Source organism: Bison bison, unplaced genomic scaffold (assembly GCF_000754665.1).
Source record: "Bison bison bison isolate TAMUID 2011002044 unplaced genomic scaffold, Bison_UMD1.0 scf7180017864482, whole genome shotgun sequence".
Classification (NCBI taxonomy): domain Eukaryota; kingdom Metazoa; phylum Chordata; class Mammalia; order Artiodactyla; family Bovidae; genus Bison; species Bison bison.
In genome coordinates, this window is record NW_011495042.1 from 4,903,988 (window position 1) to 4,910,414 (window position 6,427).

The 6,427-nt window shown below is 49.9% G+C and overlaps 1 pseudogene; it reads right to left on the reverse strand.

Moving 5' to 3' along the window:
* Positions 1-6,427, reverse strand: part of LOC105004788 — a 17,040-nt pseudogene that overhangs the window by 680 nt on the left and 9,933 nt on the right.

The following is a 6,427-nucleotide window of genomic DNA, read 5'->3' on the forward strand; positions in this document are numbered from 1 at the left end:
ACTGCAGGTGGATTCTTCACCACCGAGCCGCCAGGGAAGCCCCAAATCAAGGGTACCAGGGCTCAAACCCCCACCCTGTCAATTCAGGACAGCTCTGGAGGTCTCTCCTACTCCCTCGCAGGTGGTGTTGCTGACAGCACTTTTCAGTAAAGCTCCCGCATGCAATCCTCCTCAGAGTCTGTTTCCTGGGGAACCTGTCCCAACACACCGTGCACATCCTCAGCCACACCAGTTAATATCAAACCAAGATGCCAAGATGGTCGTACCAACTTACATTCCTGCCAGCAACGCCCGAGAGTTCCGTTTGTTCAGCACCCTTGCCAAATCCTGGTATTGTTTGGCTTTTTATTTATAGCCAGTCGGGTGGGTGTGAAATGGAATTTCATTGTGGTTTGAATTTGCATGTCCCTGATGACTAACGGGGCTGAGCGCGTCTTCACGGGTTTGCCGGCCGTTCGGATGTTCACTGTTTGGGAACAATCCCGGGCCCTTTGCCAGGTCTGCTTTCACAGACCCGTTCTTTTAACACTGCCCACGAAGGGAAGAAGTACAGGACTAAGCCCAAGGAGAACGTTTTACAAATAATTTTATGTATTTATTTATTGTTGGCCGTGCTGGGTCTTCGGGGCTGCACGGGCTTTCTCTAGTTGCCGTGAGCAGGGGCTGCTCTCTAGCTGTGGGGCAAAGGCCTCTCGCTGTGGGGGCTTCTCTGGTTGCGGAGCGCGAGCTGTCAGCGCACGGGCTTCAGCAGTTGTGGCTCCCTGGCTCTAGAGCGCAGACTCAGTCGTTGTCCCGCACGGGCTTTGTTGCCCCACAGCATGTGAGATCTCCCCGGATCAGGGATCAAACCCATGTCTCCTGCATTGGCAGCCGGATTCTTTAGCACGGAGCCACTGGGGAGGCCCCAAGGAGAACTTTAAATAGCCTTCCTGAGGGCCAGCAGCCTTGACGAATCTTTCGTCCTCTCTCACCTGACATCCGAGCAGTGTGAGAGTTGGTGGACTGTTCCCTCCTCCCATCACCTTCTGCTCTTGGCTTCCCCGACAGTGCACAGACCTAGTGTTCTCTGCCTCTCCGGCTGCCCCTTCTCTGTCCCCTCTGCAGGCTCGACCTCCTGCAAAGGCTCTACTGTGAACTGTTGGGGTTCCTCCGGGAGTAGCCCTTGGCCCTGTTTCCATCTTACTCTGCCCTCTGTCTCTTCCACATCCACTCTCCCGCTTCTCTGCCTCCGGAAGCTGATTATATGGGCACCTTGAGTGGGCTTGCCTGTTCTTCACTTTCAGATTGGACTTTAGTCACTGCTGCATAACAAGTTACCTCACGATATAGAGGCTTAAGAATGCTACCATTTTATTCTCTCTCATGATGCCTTGGGTTGGCTGGGCTCACCTGGGGTCCCTTCTGCTCCATCTGATGTCATGCCATGGTAGGCCGCTGGGGACTCTCGTGTCTCCTGGCGCTTGGTGAGGATGGCCAGAAGTTTGGCTACAGCGACACAGGGAAGCCTGAAGCTCTCTTTGCAAGTCGTTTCGGGGCCTCTCCTTCTCCACGAGCCCTTTCTCTCCCGCGGTCTTTCCGGTACAAGGGAGTCAGACTTCTCACATGGTAGTTCAGGGCTTCTCAAACTGCGGAAGCTGAAACTGCCTAGGCCCCTTGAACTGTGAGCACTGAGCTGGCGCTGCGTCACCCCGGTGCCTCTGTTGGTTACAGCAGGTCCCTGGACCAGCCCAAATATGACACTGGCGGGGACTGCGCAAGGTATGCACGCCAGGCACCATGATTCCTATGGGGCCATCTTTGGAGCCTCGCCTCTTTGGAGACAATCTCCTACCCCGTCTCCAAGCTCCCCCTCTTGTGCAAAGTGAATGTTTTCCCCCACTTCCCCTGATCCCCAGATTCTCACCCGATTTCAGCCCCAAGGGCAGGGCAGAAGTCTGGCTTCTCAACCAGTTGTTGATGAGGCACTTGGGCCAGGCTCCTCTTGATCTGAAGGCCTGGGGACTAGAGAGAAGTCACCTGCCCCCTGTACCTGGCATATAAGTGAGACAGGAACTGCAGCACCACAATATATACTCCATTCAGAAGCAGAGGCAGCGCAGGCACAGGTCCATCGCAATTCTGAAATTCTGCTGGGTGCAGTTCTCCATGCTCCAGAGCTGAGGAATGAGTGTTGACTGGGGCCCAGGTCTGCTCCTTGGGAATGGTTCTACTTGGCTCCACCCTCTGAGTCATCCTTCTTTTCCTTAAGAAACGGTTCATGTTTGCCTGATTGCTGCCCTTAGGCACTTGGGAGTCACAAAGGCCAAGCTGTTTTATGATGTTTCTTTTTAAAATTTTAATCATTTTTTCAACCCTTTGAGCTTCTTCACCCATAAAATTACATATAATGCGTGTCTATATACATATGCATACACACAGTATGTATTTTTATTTTACATACAGTTGGCTCTCCATACACAGATTCAACCATCCGTGGGTCGAAAATATTTGGGAAGAAAATTCCAGGAAGTTTCAAAAAGCAAAACCTGAATTTGTCGCATTCCAGCGACATTTTTTTTCCCTGCGAAAAGCTTTCTTGTTTCCATTTGGCCCGCGGTTTGGGAGAGGGCACCAGGGTGGGAGAGGGCGCCAGGGCAGTTAAAAAGCTGCCTAGTGGCTGCAGGCAGAAGCCGTGATACCAGGAGTTCGCCCAAGAGGCTCCCAGTTGTTCTGGAGGGTGATCCTTGCAGAAGTTAGGCAGGTGGTCGCCCTTCTTCTTGATGATTTTCACCTCCTCATCCAGGAAGAGGCTCTCCAGAAAGTCACGGAGGTGGCATCTGTGCAGACAGAACTCAGAACTTGCAGATCCCAAAGGGCCCAGTTCAGGTTCTTCTCCAGGACCCTAATGGCTTGCCGAGCATCCAGGTTTTATCTATACCTCACTCATCTTGGGACGGCTCCTGTGTATCCTGAAAGTGTGGGCAGCAGCCACGTGCATCTGCAAAAGACACTCTGCAGCATCATATTTCTCTTCCTCCAACTCGCCGAAGAAGTGGTCCATGCTCTCCGGAGCCATGTGGTCACTGGTGGAAATAGACGCCCAGAGAGATGTGGGTGTGGAAGGCCCGAAGATGCATGTTGACGGGGCGGCTGATGGTGGCCTCCACCACAGTGGAGTAATTCTGAGGAATGCGGGAGCTCCATTGATCTGCAATAAGGAGCTAAGATCAGAGCTTGGCGCTGGCTGGTCCTGGAGGCCGAGGATGGCTGAGAGATTGGTGCCAAAGGTTGTAGCTGGGAAAGAGGTTGGAGGGTGGCTGAGGCTGGAAGAACAGATGTCCCTGGTTCTGTTCAGTCCAATCACTGTAGAAATCAGAGACAGATTCCAGGGATTGAGGTGCACACCCCCCCACACACTAAAAGCTATTTACTGTTGTATTTACAACTATTTATATAACATTTGCATTTTATTAGGTATCATAAGCAATCCAGAGAGGATTTAAATTGTATGGGAGGATATGTGTAGGTTATATGCAAATATTAGGCCATTGGGAAGTCAGGGAGGTGGCGTCTGTGCAGACGGAACTCAGAACTTGCAGATCCCAAAGGGCCCAGTTCAGTTCCTTCTCCAGGACTCTAATGGCTTGCCAAGCATCCAGGTTTTATTGATACTTCACTCAGCTTGGGACGGTTCCTGTGTGCCCTGAGGTTAAGACGTCGCTCTCCAATTCAGGGGGTGCAGGTTTGATCCTTGATTGAGTAGCTAAGATCCCACATGTCTCGGGGCCAAAACCCCAAAACATAAAACTGAAGCAATATTTACCAAACTCAATCAGTTCAGTTCAGTTGCTCAGTCGTGTCTGACTCTTTGCGACCCCATGAATCGCAGCACGCCAGGCCTCCCTGTCCATCACCAACTCCTGGAGTTCACTCAAACTCACATCCATCGGAGTCAGTGATGCCATCCAGCCATCTCATCCTCTGTCGTCCCTTTCTCCTCCTGCCCCCAATCCCTCCCAGCATCAGAGTCTTTTCCAGTGAGTCAACTCAATAAAGACTTCTAAAAAAATGGCCCACATAAAAAAATACATCTGAAAAAAAACCCAAACACTACAAATAACTGGCCATCGTATATAAGAGATTTGAGTATCAGTGGCTTTTGGTATACATGGGGGTCCTAGAATGAATCCCCCATGGATCCTTAGGGACAACTGTATACATATAATATCTCTGTTCCTCTCAGTCCGAATTAGTAAAATGAAAGCTTTTGTGCATTTCCTATATAGTAAATGATCTACTCCGTTAGGCAAAAGCCACAGCTTTCCCAACATTTCTTCCCAAAACAGAGACCCTGTTGTCCACATGCAGGTTGCTAAGGGACACACCTTCTGAGACCCCGAGAAGCATGTTGTCTGGCCAAGAGGCCCTATCTGTGTACCCTGAAATGCATCTAAGGTCTTAAGAAGGGGTCTGATGTCTGCATTTCGGATCTGATCTTGACCTGAAGGCCACCTCTCACAGGCAGCACCCGGGATTTGATCTTTGCCACCAGGTTCCTTCCCTCTCCCGGGTTCTTATTTCCCTTGAGAATTTTTTGGGGGCCTAGAGGTTGGAAACAAGAAACAGTCTCATTTTCCAACCTACCAAGTTTGAGATAAGAAGCATTTCCTCTAGATTCCAGAGGAATACAGAAAAGCTCTTTCTCAGTCTCATCCGGTCTCCATCCCTCAGCTGAGATGGACCAGTTGGTTTTTTCAGCATTCTGCCTTGACATCTCCTCAGCCAGAGCAACGAGTCCATGAACTATATTTTCTGTTTTCTCTGTTATTACAGGGAACACTGAATTCTTCTGTCAATACATAAGTTGGGTCCCCTTTCCTCAGGCTCCCATAACAATTCCCTCACGGTCTTGTAGATTCCAGTACAGCCTCTTCAAGGCCGCCCGTACTCTGCCCCCTGCCCTATTCCTATGTTTTCAGTGGTATGTATGAGAACCCCAAGTAGATAGCAATGCCTCATATAGACACAAATAGGCTGTATCTATGGCTGAATAGCAATCCCAGCAAAATTGAAAACAGCAGCAATTTATAATCTTGCAGTTCTGTGGATTGGCCAGCTCAGCTCCCCATGGTGTTGGCTGGGCCAGCCATCTTTTGCAGCCCCGTGGATTGTAGCCCAACAGGCTCCTCTGTCCATGGAATTTTCCAGGCAAGAATACTGGAGTGGGTTGCCATTTCCTTCTCCAGGAGATCTTCCCAACCCAGGGATTGAACCTGTGTCTCTTTCATCTCCTGCATTGGCAGGCAGATTCTTTGCCTCTGAGCCATCGGGGAAGCCGGAAAAAGGTGCTCCTTAGAAGAACAACAAAAAAATGACTTTAGGCAGGAATAGTGGCTCTCGACCCCGGCTGTGTACTCAGATCACGCGGGGAAATTTTTTTAATGTATCAGTGGCCAGACCCACCCCCAGAGGTTCTGATTTAATTCATCTGGTTTAGTGAGTGGGCATTTGTCTTTCTCATAACTCACCAGGTGATTTGAAGGTGCATGTAGGGCTGAGAACTACTCTGCGAAAGGAAGTGCCTGTGTTGGGGCTGGGAAGAGGGATACGGTGACCAGCCATCCCAGTTTGCCCAGAACTGCCCCAGTTTTAGTCCTGAAAGTCCAGTATCTCAAGAAGCTCCCTCAGTCCTGAGTAAACTGGGCCGCCTGTCGGGGAAATGATATGCAAATATTGATTCGTGGTACTTACAGTTAGGATTTTCTCTGAAGTGCCAGGTTTGAAGCCAAAGTACTTTTAAACTTAGGAAATAAAGAGCAAAAAGCTGCCTACTGTGGCCAACAGAGTCTGAAATGCACAGGAGACCGAGGGCAGGGATGCAGTTAGTTAGGGCAGCATCTCTCAAACCTTGGTGTGCTTGAGACTCACTGCAGGGTCCTGTAAAATGCTACCTCTGACCAGCAGGTCTGAGGTGGGTTTGAGACTGTGTGTTTCTAACAGGCTCCCAGGTGATTCTGAGGCAGCTGGTCAGGGACAATATGTGGAGGAGCAAGAGTCTAGAGAGATGTAACTTCTCCCTCTTTTTAATAGAGAACCATAATCACAGAAAGATAACCAAACTGATCACATGGATCACAGCCTTGTCTAACTCAATGAAACTATGAGCCATGCGGTGTAGGGCCACCGAAGATGGACGGGTCACGGTGGAGAGTTCTGACAAAACGGGGTCCACTGGAGAAGGGAATGGCAAACCACTTCAGTATTCTTGCCTTGAGAACCCCATGAACAGTATGAAAAGGCAAAAAGATAGGACACTGAAAGAGGAACTCCCCAAGTCGGTAGGTGCCCAGTATGCTACTGGAGAAAAGTGGAGAAATAACTCTAGAAAGAATGAAGAAACGGAGCTAAAGCAAAAACAATGCCCAGGTGTGGATGTGATTGCTGACAG